The sequence below is a fragment of the Rutidosis leptorrhynchoides genome, chromosome 5, assembly GCF_046630445.1.
Source record: "Rutidosis leptorrhynchoides isolate AG116_Rl617_1_P2 chromosome 5, CSIRO_AGI_Rlap_v1, whole genome shotgun sequence".
Classification (NCBI taxonomy): Eukaryota; Viridiplantae; Streptophyta; class Magnoliopsida; order Asterales; family Asteraceae; genus Rutidosis; species Rutidosis leptorrhynchoides.
Genome location: NC_092337.1, coordinates 128,212,407 through 128,225,831, shown reverse-complemented (window position 1 = coordinate 128,225,831; position 13,425 = coordinate 128,212,407). Strand labels below are relative to the sequence as shown.

The 13,425-nt window shown below is 37.5% G+C and overlaps 1 non-coding gene across 1 annotated transcript; it reads right to left on the bottom strand.

The window, feature by feature from the left end:
* Window positions 1–847: 847 nt before the first annotated feature.
* On the bottom strand, window positions 848–954 carry LOC139850959 (small nucleolar RNA R71). Its single transcript, XR_011760331.1, has one exon. It is a non-coding gene; the product is annotated as a small nucleolar RNA R71 (small nucleolar RNA).
* Between the last annotated feature and the right edge of the window lie 12,471 nt (window positions 955–13,425).

Below are 13,425 nucleotides of genomic sequence, written 5' to 3'. Positions count from 1 at the left end.
GCGAGTTGTGGGCTTCCGATTTTAAGGGTCCTGGCTACCTGCTGCATCTATTGGCTATTCGAAAGGTGGGCAAAATCAGAAAAGTCTATTAATTTGATAACTTATATAATTTTTATCTTTTATAACTAATAGGATATTCAGTGAATGCACCGAGGAAAACGTTCACCACCTTTCATACGTTCACCACCTGTAACTCAATCAAGACATCTAGCCAATATTGTCGCCGTTGATTTTTTCTTTAGAATCGTCATCTAGTCGACCAAGTACTCCAATTCAAATTCCTGATAATCCATTTTTTGAACCCGACCTCATAATTGAGAATCCGGAGGATATTCAGTGACAATTCAGAGATCCTGAACCATTAATCATTCCTCATGAACCACAAATCACTCATCCAGAGATTTTCGAGGAAGAAACTATTAAATCAGAATCCTCTAGTGATTCAGATTCAACAAATTCAATCATGGAAAATCTGGAACCTCTAAGTATGGAAGACCGAATGAGAGCTAAACGCACTGGCCAAGGTCATGCAATTACTCAACCATACATTAATGCGCCAGATTATGAAATCAAAGGACAAATCCTACACATGGTAACTAATCAATGTCAATTTAGTGGTGCACCGAAGGAAGATCCAAATGAACATCTTCGTACCTTTAATAGGATCTGTACTCTATTTAAAATTCGAGAAGTTGAGGATGAACAGATATATCTCATGTTATTTCCCTGGACTTTAAAGGGAGAAGCCAAAGATTGGTTAGAATCGTTACCTGAAGGGGCGATTGATACATGGGATGTCTTAGTTGAAAAATTTCTTAAACAATTCTTTCCGGCATCTAAAGCCGTGAGACTTCAAGGAGAAATTGTTACGTTCACGCAGAAGCCAAATGAAACTCTATATGAAGCGTGGACAAGATTTAGAAAGTTATTAAGAGGATGTCCGCAACATGGTTTAGACACTTATCAAATAGTACAAATGTTCTACCAAGGATGCGACATCACTACACAAAAAGATATCGATATAGCAGCTGGTGGTTCCATTATGAAGAAAACCACAACTGAAGCTTACAAAATTATTGATAACACTGCTTCCCACTCACATGAGTGGCACCAAGAAAAAGATATCTTTAGATCATCTAAAGCAGCTAGAGCCGATTCTAGCCATGACTTAGATTCCATTTCCGCAAAGATAGATGTTGTCGAGAGACGAATGGAAAAGATGACTAAAGATATTCACTCAATACGAATTAGTTGTGAGCAGTGTGGAGGACCACATTTGACAAAAGATTGTCTCAGTTTTGAACAAACAATGGAACAAAGAGAGAATGTTTCATATATAAACCAAAGGCCTGGAAATAATTATCAAAATAATTATCAACCGCCAAGACCAATCTACAATCAAAATCAGAATTATAATCGAAATGTTCCATACAACAACCAACAAGGTCCTAGCAATCAACAAGTATCCAACAATACCTACAATCAGCAAAGACCTATTTTTCAAAATAAACCACCACAAACCGATGATAAAAAGCCAAATTTAGAAGATATGATATTGAAGCTAGTTGAATCTCAAACTCAGTTTTTCACATCTCAGAAATAAACTAATGAACAAAATGCTCAAGCATTTAGAAATCAACAAGCTTCTATTCAAAATTTGGAACAAGATGTAAGCAACCTAGCAAGGTTGATAGGTGAAAGAAAACCGGGAAGTCTACCTAGCGATATAATTGCTAACCTCCGGAATGAAACAGCTAAAGCCATTACCACAAGAAGTGGTATTACACTTAAACCACCTGAAATACCTGTAATTTCTGATGACTCTATTCCTACTCCACAAGAACCACAATCTGAGTAAGATAAGGAAACAGAATCGGTAGTTGAAAAGGTTAATGAAGATAACACAGTTAAGGCTAAACCTTATGTTAAACCATACCAGCCACCACTTCCTTACCCGAGTAAAATGAGAAAAGAAAGACTTGAAGCCGAGCAATCCAAATTCTTGGATATGTTTAAACAAATAAATGTAAATCTTCCTTTCATTGATGTAATTTCAGGAATGCCCAGATATGCTAAATTCTTGAAAGATCTAATCACAAATAGAAAGAAAATGGAAGAACTCTCGGCTGTTACTATGAATGCTAATTGTTCTGCAGTGCTGTTGAATAAGATACCAGAAAAATTATCAGATCCAGGAAGTTTCACAATTCCATGTTTTCTGGGTAGTCTTAGTTCAATAGAAGAATTGGCAGATTTAGGTGCTAGTATAAATTTAATGCCGTATTCACTATACGCTAAACTAGACCTTGGAGAATTGAAACCAACACGAATAAGTATACAACTAGCCGATCGATCAGTAAAATATCCTAGAGGGATAATGGAGAACATGCTAGTTAAAGTTGATACTTTAGTATTTCCAGTAGATTTTGTTATTCTGGACATGGAAGAAGATTCTCGAGTTCCTCTCATATTAGGAAGACCATTCTTAAACACGGCTAAAGCAATAATAGATGTGTTCGGTAAGAAACTGACTATAGGTATAGAGGACGAGAGTGTTACCTTTTCAGTTAATAGAGCCATGCAACAACCGCAATCTGCAGATGATACATATTATTATATTTAAACTATAGATTCACATGCAGAATTGTTAGAAGAATTTCCAGAATTACAAGGAACAGGAGAATGTTCTTTAGGAGAAGGAACTGAACCAATTGGTGAAACTGAAATGTTAGCTACACTCATGGCTAATGGATATGAACCAACAACATAAGAAATTCAAATGCTAAAAGAAGAAGACAGATATCGATATAAATCATCGATATAAGAACCACCGACATTAGAGTTAAAGCCACTTCCAAACCATTTGGAATATGCTTATTTACATGGTGAATCTGAATTACCTGTAATAATATCGTATTCTCTTACGGAAAATGAAAAATCTCAACTCATTTCTGTGCTAAAAGCTCATAAACCAGCTATTGCATGGAAGATTCATGACATTAAAGGCATAAGTCCTTCGTATTACACACATAAAATCCTTATGGAAGAAGGTCATAAAACGTATGTGCAACGCCAACGAAGACTAAATTCTAATATGCAAGATGTTGTTAAGAAAGAAATTATTAAACTGCTTGATACAGGTTTAATTTATCCAATCTCTGATAGTCCATGGGTAAGCCCAGTTCAATGTGTACCTAAGAAGGGTGGCATGACTGTCATCACAAATGAGAAAAATGAGCTTATTTGTAGCGACCCGACAAAATCGTCATTTGACGGCGCCGACTACTTAGGTCCCGTTACGTGGTCATAAGTCTTTAAAATAACGTTTGACCAAAATATGTCGCATTCATTGCAAAAGTAAAGATTGTTCCCTAGTTTACAAGAATTGTTCATCCAAAAGTTACGTTACAAAGTTATAAGTACAAATGAAACCTATGCGACACAATTTAAAAGTAGCCAAAAGATGCTCCATGATGCATAAATACTCGACATCCAAAGCAAGTATCAAAATTATGAGCGGAAGCATGTAACACATATCGTTCAAAGACCTGAGAAAAACATAGAAATCTGTCAACGAAAACGTTGGTGAAATCATAGGTTTAAGTAAGTAAGTGAGTAAATAAGTAGATTGAACCACAAGATTTGCAACATCGAAATAATAGTTAACCATTCCAAAATTTGTTTCACGAGCACCCAATTATCAATGCTTAACATTTCTCCCATTGAACCCCATCACCTTAGTGTTAGAACATACACTGATTCTCGAAAATATATTTCATTCGTAGACGGTAGCGAACCGTCTGAATGAGGGTTTGTCAAACCCATATGGATCCACATAACATAAGTTCACGCTTACACCCGACAAGTGTAACTAATGATAATTGAATTGAGGATTTTGTTCTAAACTCGTATGTAGAATGTTTGTTTTCCTGTACTTGTGTTCACTTAGTAAAAAGAAACGTTTATGTTTTCTCATCCCAAATGTAAATTCAAAGGAGTAAAAGTGGAACTATGATCTCACCTTGAGTGCACGAGTAATAAAGTACTTCAACAAGTAAACGTGTGCAAAGAACAATGCTAGTCTTGACCTAAACAAGTAAGTTGTATCAATAATGGTAAACGCGATTGGTCAAGGATGTTCAATTAGTCCTATGGCTCGTTACGACTCGATTAAGTAGCATGTGAATCAAATTGTCAAGTTTCATGCAAGATACAAGTATAGAAGCAAGTTAGAGAGATTGCATAAGTATTCGGTTAAGTTTGGCTATAAGTCAAACTTGGTCGGGTCAAAGTCAACGAAAAAGTCAACACGTTCGGGTCGGGTCCCGAACTATTTTTCTGAGGTTTTTAATCATATATAAGCATGTTAGTCAAGTTTCATGTTAATCGGAGGTGCGTAGCATAGTTAGAATTAATCGAAAAACGACCAAATTGGACAGCACCTGATAGGCCATCTGGACGGCTTCCAAAATGGCTGGACGGCGTCCAGTATTGAAGTACTGGACGGCGTCCAAAAGACTGGACGGCGTCCAATTCTGAAGGGCTGGACGGCGTCTAAGAATCTGAACGGCGTCCAGATCTGTATCCCGGCCCTGTTTTGCTGCAACAAAGAAATGCACGAACCAAAACTCAAACAATCCCAATTTATGACCCGCAAACAATCAAAACATGTATCCTATATCATCGGGAAGGTATTTTGACAAAGGATACAACTAACCACATATCATCAATCGAGTTTATCATTTACAATAACCGAATTATCGTCAAGTGATCATTTAGAGTTCGTTTTCCAAGTTTCAAGTTCACAACTTCATTTCATGATTCGGTAGTCCAATCTACACATACGATATGCCGTTTCGAAGGTAATTAAACGTACATTGCAACTAAACACTTACTAACAATATTAACAAGCATTCAATGCATCAAAAGTTCATTTTAAGGTTCATCAAACCCTAATTAAGAATCACAAAATCAATAATCATGTTAACGCAAGGTTTTCATATCATCCAACATACCAAAACGAAACTAACGATGCTAGTAACACTTTTAACACAATGAGTTTAACATCTAACAACATTTAATCAATCAAAATCAAAGATTAAACTAACCCATTTCAAGTGTTCATGCTAGTTACACCAAATAACAAGATCGAGCATACAAATTACATACACGACATCACAATGAGCCATAGACACTAACTAACATCATTTCAAGTCAAAAACACGAATTTAGAGAAATCTAGAGTTTTAGAAATGTTACCCAAACGAGATGAAGTTGGTACCAAAATGAAGAGGATGAAGAGAGGATCACGAATATGTAATTTATTTTGTTGCTAGCTGCCTAAATCGAATTTGGATGATGATTTTGTGTTTGAAGGTTTTGAGAGCATAAAAAGGGAAGTAAGAAAAAGAGATAGAGAGAAATGGGAGGTTGGTGGTGGATGGTGGGTTACTAGTTAGCCAAGTTTGCCCGATTGGCGAGATTAGTCCCTCGCGTTTGTAGTCGGGTGCGGGAATTACCTAAACGGAATATTTTAAAACGCGTATTAACGGAGGATGTTAAAATCCAATAACAGAAAAATATTAAGAATGTTAGCTAACGGAGGATACGAATTTAGTTACGAAGGATATTATTAAAATAAAAAGACGGGCGTTAAAATAATTTAACCGAAAAATGCGGGATGTTACATTACCCACACCTTAAAAGAAATTTCGTCCCGAAATTTAGTTGGAAGTAATAGTCGATGTCTCTTCCTTGAGACCTTGCATTGTCAATGCTATGAATAAGTGAAGATACGTCCTTGGGCATTCCCACGAATTTGGACAGTCGGGGTTTTATGTTGTATTAAGGCTTGGTTTTACGATCCACAATTTCAACCGGTCTTTCTACGAAGAGGAGTTGTCATCAACAGTAAGTTTATCTAGAAGGATAGCACGTTCCTGTTCTGCAGGACACGTATCTAAGTTTGTTACATGGAATGTAAGGTAAACGGAAATTTAATTGAGTCGGAAGTTCTAAACGGTAGGAAGCGGTTCCAATACGCCCCAAGATTTCAAAAGGATCAATATTGCGGATATAAATTTCCTCGATTTCCCGAAACGGATTATACCTTTCCAAGGTGTGGTTTTCAATATTACACGGTTACTGACTTTAAATTTGAGAGATTTTCATCTAACATTGGTATAACTCCTTTGGCGACCACGGGCCGTCTTGAGCCCTTCTCGGACTTGAACTATCTCAAAGGTTATTTCTTGAATGATTTCGGATCTGATGATTTGCTTGTCACCTACTTCGGTCCAACGAATAGGAGAACAACATTTGTGGTTATATAAAGTTTCGAAAAGTGCGCGTTAACACGCGAGTGGTAACTACTGTTGTAAGAGGGATTAACTAAAGGCGACAATACAAGTTTGTAACATGTCTTTCCAAGATGTAAATTGTTCGTTTGCTTAGCTCGTCTGTTTGTGGAAGATACGCAGTACTTACGTCTAAACGTGTTCCGAAGGCTTCTTGTAAACAAGATGTGTAGCGAGTATTTTCGATCCGGGATAATTGACAATGATACACCGTGTTGGAATATAATTTCTTAAGATATGCTTGGACAAGTTAGTTAGGGTTCGAAAGCGTTTGTTGGAACAGGTTTCTTGTCGGCTACTGAAAAATGTTCGTAAGGGCTAGTCACCCTCGTGGCGAATACTAGTAACACGTGAAGAGTCTCTCTCACCATTGAGAAATTATATAAAAAGGTTTCCGTATACGGAAGTACGAGCGAAAAGATAGGAGTGAAATGAGAACTTAGAATAGGATGAGTTCACATTTTGAGGTAGCCATATCGCGCATCTAGTGGCCAAATGTTGAGACTTGGTGGGAAACGAGATAGTACACGTAGTTGTATAGCTCGGGGTTGAGTAGTAGTTGGCCGTATAACAGAAGCACAAGGACGTTAAGTCAAAGAAGAAAGGGGTATCCTTGGATTGTGTGTTATCTTTGGTCCCAGTAATATCAGACGGTAATAGTGAAATAGCAGAGCTATGTATCGTGGTACGCGATGACGAGAAGATTGATCGGATCCATAAATAAGTATTCAAATTCTCCGTGTAAAATAACGAATTTCAGCTTCCTTGATTTTGAGTCGAGAGGGGTTGCCTTTCAGGCATTCACGTAGAAGTATTTCTATATTTGAGTTCCATTTTGTGCCACACGAATTTATCTAGTAAGGTTGGTGTGAAAAATCACGTTCAAAGTCCGGACACGGAAAATGTTTAATTCTTTCCCTTAGTACGTTAACGAGGTTAAAGGACGAGCGATACGGGAAAAATCGGAAATTAATCTTTGGTAATAATCGCGAGATCCAAAATTTTACGAATACAAGTCGGAGTCGTGAGGGTTTCTCCAAGATTAATTAATTAATTATTTTTTTTTTGCGAGATCTACTGTAATACCTTGACCACTAACAACATGGTTTAGAATTTGGACTTCGTTTAACCAAAATTCTCACTTGGAGAATTCGGCATAGAGTTGCTCTTTTCTCAAGAGTTTGAGCGTAAGACGGAGACGTTGTTCGTTTTTCCTTTCCGCTTGAATAGCTTAAAACATCAATTATAAGTACGGTAACGGATTTGTCTAGATAAGTTTGTATACGCAGTTCCGGAGGTCTATGAATACGGGCGGAGCCTTAGATAAACTGAACGGCACTAAAAGAAATTTATAACTATCGTAGCGAGTTCGGAAAGCGGTTTAGGAGACATCTTCTCCCTTAACCCTCAATTGATGATAACCAGAATGAAGGTCGATTTTAAAATATACGCGAGATCCGTGTAACGGTTCAAGAGGTTGTTGATACGGGGAAGAGGATATCGGTTCTTAAACGGAAATTATTTAGTTCACTAAAATCACATATATGTGGGGAAAACATTCCCTTCCTAACGTATAGGTTTTGGGCTCCCTAGTTCTATAGATGTCAAATCAAAGTTCAAATTACCTACCCAATAAGTTTGACGTACACTCTCCGATAAATTTGTCGGTACGCAATAGTTTTTCGTTGGTCACTTGAATGGTCTAAGTAATATCTAGGGGGTGGTGGAGTGCAAATAGTAGGCTCCAAAGACTTGGATACAAAACATTTATCGACATCCGAATCGAATAAACATGAAGTATAGGAGTTGTTAAGAAGAAACATACCCGTGACTAGTTCATGTCGTCTCGAGCATCCTCGGTGCTAATGTTGAAAGTTCGGCCGCGTGTGTTGGGGTTGGATTTCTTCGTTGGACATGCATTCCTAAAATGACCCGGTTGGCCACATTCGAAACAAACACCCGGCTTTTGTGTGTTGGGTCCCTTTTGACTGACGGGGGCGGTACTTCCACAATATTTGGCAATATGACCACTTCCCTGGCACCGGTGGCAAATTAGCTTGCCACATTCACCAAAGTGATGCTTGTGGCATTTGTTGCAAAAAGGTCGAGTTCCAGCATAACTTTTCTTGCCGACGGAGGTGAAAGGTTCCTTGGCAAAGTTGTTGCTGTTGTAGTTGCTGGATTGAGAGGCTTCCCATTTTCTTTTGTTGTTACCCGGTTGGTCCTCGGCCGTTGGTGCCGGTGCTTCAATTTCATCCACCGTTTCTATAGATTGGTGAGCCATCGTTAAAGCCTCTTGTAAGTTGGCGGGTTTGGATGACATTACCCTGTGTTGAATGCTCTTCGGAAGGCCATCCATGTAAAGTTCAACTCTTAGGGACTCGAGAGTTATGAGGTTTGGACACATTAAGACTAGTTCAGCAAACCGTTGATTATAAGCTTCGAGGTCATTCCGGACTGTTTGTAAATTTCTTAGCCCCTGTTCGAGCCTTCGAGTCTCGTCGTGCGGAAAGTATTCGGTGATCATTCTTTCTCTTAATTCGGTCCAAGTGAGTGCGTGGGCTTCATCGATACCCACTGATTGTACATACGTGTTCCACCATGAGAGAGCAATACCGGTGAGAGTGAGGGTGGAAAACTTGACCTTATCTTGGTCCCGACAACCGCTTATGTTAAAAACGGCTTCCGTTTGTTCAAACCATCTGGTGAGAGCAACCGGTCCCTCGGTTCCATCGAAAGTGGGAGGTTTGCACCCCATGAAGTTCTTGTAGGAGCACCCCTCGTTTGAATTACCAGCTCCATGATTATTGTTGTTGGAAAAGTGATCGGCCACGGCCGCACCCACGGCGGTGGTTATCATTCGTTGAAGAGCTTGTTCGAGAGTTTCGGAAGGAGTATTGGGTTGACCTTGGTGAGCCATTGTTCCTTCATGCCACAAGAATACCGTTGTTTAGTATTATCAATAATACTAATCGTGATATGGAAATCAAGATAAAGAGGAAATTTTTCCTTGACTCGCCTTAAATTCTTTATGTCATAATGTCGGAATGTCCATATGAGTCACCGTAATATAATCCCGGAAATTATATTACCCTGATTCATATGTGCATTCGACATCATTTCATATAGTCAAGGTGGCGTGTCAATCAAATCAACCACGTGAGATTAAGGTAGAATAAGAGTTAGATGTGAATAGAAGAGATCGAGTATAAATGCACAAGTAGTCAAGTAATTCCTACTCCAAGTCTATATGCCGGTTGTAGTCTAGACTCACTAATGTACCCTATGACTCGGGGTTGACACCAATGAACTCTAAATCCCTACAACCAACTCTCTGATACCAATTGTAGCGACCCGACAAAATCGTCATTTGACGGCGCCGACTACTTAGGTCCCATTACGTGGTCATAAGTCTTTAAAATAACGTTTGACCAAAATATGTCGCATTCATTGCAAAAGTAAAGATTGTTCCCTAGTTTACAAGAATTGTTCATCCAAAAGTTACGTTACAAAGTTATAAGTACAAATGAAACCTATGTGACACAATTTAAAAGTAGCCAAAAGATGCTCCATGATGCATAAATACTCGACATCCAAAGCAAGTATCAAAATAATGAGCGGAAGCATGTAACACATATCGTTCAAAGACCTGAGAAAAACATAGAAATCTGTCAACGAAAACGTTGGTGAAATCATAGGTTTAAGTAAGTAAGTGAGTAAATAAGTAGATTGAACCACAAGATTTGCAACATCGAAATAATAGTTAACCATTCCAAAATTTGTTTCACGAGCACCCAATTATCAATGCTTAACATTTTTCCCATTGAACCCCATCACCTTAGTGTTAGAACATACACTGATTCTCGAAAATATATTTCATTCGTAGACGGTAGCGAACCGTCTGAATGAGGGTTTGTCAAACCCATATGGATCCACATAACATAAGTTCACGCTTACACCCGGTAAGTGTAACTAATGATAATTGAATTGAGGATTTTGTTCTAAACTCGTATGTAGAATGTTTGTTTTCCTGTACTTGTGTTCACTTAGTAAAAAGAAACGTTTATGTTTTCTCATCCCAAATGTAAATTCAAAAGAGTAAAAGTGGGACTATGATCTCACCTTGAGTGCACGAGTAATAAAGTACTTTAACAAGTAAACGTGTGCAAAGAACAATGCTAGTCTTGACCTAAACAAGTAAGTTGTATCAATAATGGTAAACGCGATTGGTCAAGGATGTTCAATTAGTCCTATGGCTCGTTACGACTCGATTAAGTAGCATGTGAATCAAATTGTCAAGTTTCATGCAAGATACAAGTATAGAAGCAAGTTAGAGAGATTGCATAAGTATTCGGTTAAGTTTGGCTATAAGTCAAACTTGGTCGGGTCAAAGTCAACGAAAAAGTCAACACGTTCGGGTCGGGTCCCGAACTATTTTTATGAGGTTTTTAATCATATATAAGCATGTTAGTCAAGTTTCATGTTAATCGGAGGTGCGTAGCATAGTTAGAATTAATCGAAAAACGGCCAAATTGGACAGCACCTGATAGGCCATCTGGACGGCGTCCAAAATGGCTGGACGGCGTCCAGTATTGAAGTACTGGACGGTGTCCAAAAGACTGGACGGCGTCCAAGTCTGAAGGGCTGGACGGCGTCCAGATCTGTATCCAGGCCCTGTTTTGCTGCAACAAAGAAATGCACGAACCAAAACTCAAACAATCCCAATTTATGACCCGCAAACAATCAAAACATGTATCCTATATCATCGGGAAGGTATTTTGACAAAGGATACAACTAACCACATATCATCAATCGAGTTTATCATTTACAATAACCGAATTCTCGTCAAGTGATCATTTAGAGTTCGTTTTCCAAGTTTCAATTTCACAACTTCATTTCATGATTCGGTAGTCCAATCTACACATACGATATGCCGTTTCGAAGGTAATTAAATGTACATTGCAACTAAACACTTACTAACAACATTAACAAGCATTCAATGCATCAAAAGTTCATTTTAAGGTTCATCAAACCCTAATTAAGAATCACAAAATCAATAATCATGTTAACGCAAGGTTTTCATATCATCCAACATACCAAAACGAAACTAACGATGCTAGTAACACTTTTAACACAATGGGTTTAACATCTAACAACATTTAATCAATCAAAATCAAAGATTAAACTAACCCATTTCAAGTGTTCATGCTAGTTACACCAAATAACAAGATCGAGCATACAAATTACATACACGATATCACAATGAGCCATAGACACTAACTAACTTCATTTCAAGTCAAAAACACGAATTTAGAGAAATATAGAGTTTTAGAAATGTTACCCAAACGAGAAGAAGTTGGTACCAAAATGAAGAGGATGAAGAGAGGATCACGAATATGTAATTTATTTTGTTGCTAGCTCCCTAAATCGAATTTGGATGATGATTTTGTGTTTGAAGGTTTTGAGAGCATAAAAAGGGAAGTAAGAAAAAGAGATAGAGAGAAATGGGAGGTTGGTGGTGGATGGTGGGTTAATAGTTAGCCAAGTTTGCCCGAGTGGCGAGATTAGTCCCTCGCGTTTGTAGTCGGGTGCGGGAATTACCTAAACGGAATATTTTAAAACGCGTATTAACAGAGGATGTTAAAATCCAATAACGGAAAAATATTAAGAATGTTAGCTAATGGAGGATACGAATTTAGTTACGAAGGATATTATTAAAATAAAAAGACGGGCGTTAAAATAATTTAACGGAAAAATGCGGGATGTTACATTATTCCTACTAGGACTGTAACAGGATGGCATGTCGGTATTGATTATAGAAAATTAAATGACGCCACCAGAAAAGATCACTTTCCCTTACCTTTCATTGATCAAATGTTGGAAAGATTAGCCGGAAATAGTTACTATTGTTTTCTTGACGGTTTTTCCGGATATTTTTGAAATGTCCCGTTCTTATTGATTAAAAACGTTCCATATTAATTGATTTCGTTGCGAGGTTTTGACCTCTATATGAGCCGTTTTTCAAAGACTGCATTCATTTTAAAACAAACCATAACCTTTATTTCGTCAATAAAGGTTTAAAAAGCTTTACGTAGATTATCAAATAATGATAATCTAAAATATCCTGTTTACACACGACCATTACATAATGGTTTACAATACAAATATGTTACAACAAAATAAGTTTCTTGAATGCAGTTTTTACACAATATCATACAAGCATGGACTCCAAATCTCGTCCTTATATAAGTATGCGACAGCGGAAGCTCTTAATAATCACCTGAGAATAAACATGCTTAAAACGTCAACAAAAATGTTGGTGAGTTATAGGTTTAACCTATATATATCAAATCATAATAATAGACCACAAGATTTCATATTTCAATACACATCCCATACATAGAGATAAAAATCATTCATATGGTAAACACCTGGTAACCGACATTAACAAGATGCATATATAAGAATATCCCCATCATTCCGGGACACCCTTCGGATATGATATAAATTTCGAAGTACTAAAGCATCCGGTACTTTGGATGGGGTTTGTTAGGCCCAATAGATCTATCTTTAGGATTCGCGTCAATTAAGGTGTCTGTTCCCTAATTCTTAGATTACCAGACTTAATAAAAAGGGGCATATTCGATTTCGATAATTCAACCATGGAATGTAGTTTCACATACTTGTGTCTATTTTGTAAATCATTTATAAAACCTGCATGTATTCTCATCCCAAAAATATTAGATTTTAAAAGTGGGACTATAACTCACTTTCACAGATTTTTACTTCGTCGGGAAGTAAGACTTGGCCACTGGTTGATTCACGAACCTATAACAATATATACATATATATCAAAGTATGTTCAAAATATATTTACAATACTTTTAATATATTTTGATGTTTTAAGTTTATTAAGTCAGCTGTCCTCGTTAGTAACCTACAACTAGTTGTCCACAGTTAGATGTACAGAAATAAATCGATAAATATTATCTTGAATCAATCCACGACCCAGTGTATACGTATCTCAGTATTGTTCACAACTCAAACTATATATATTTTAGAATCAACC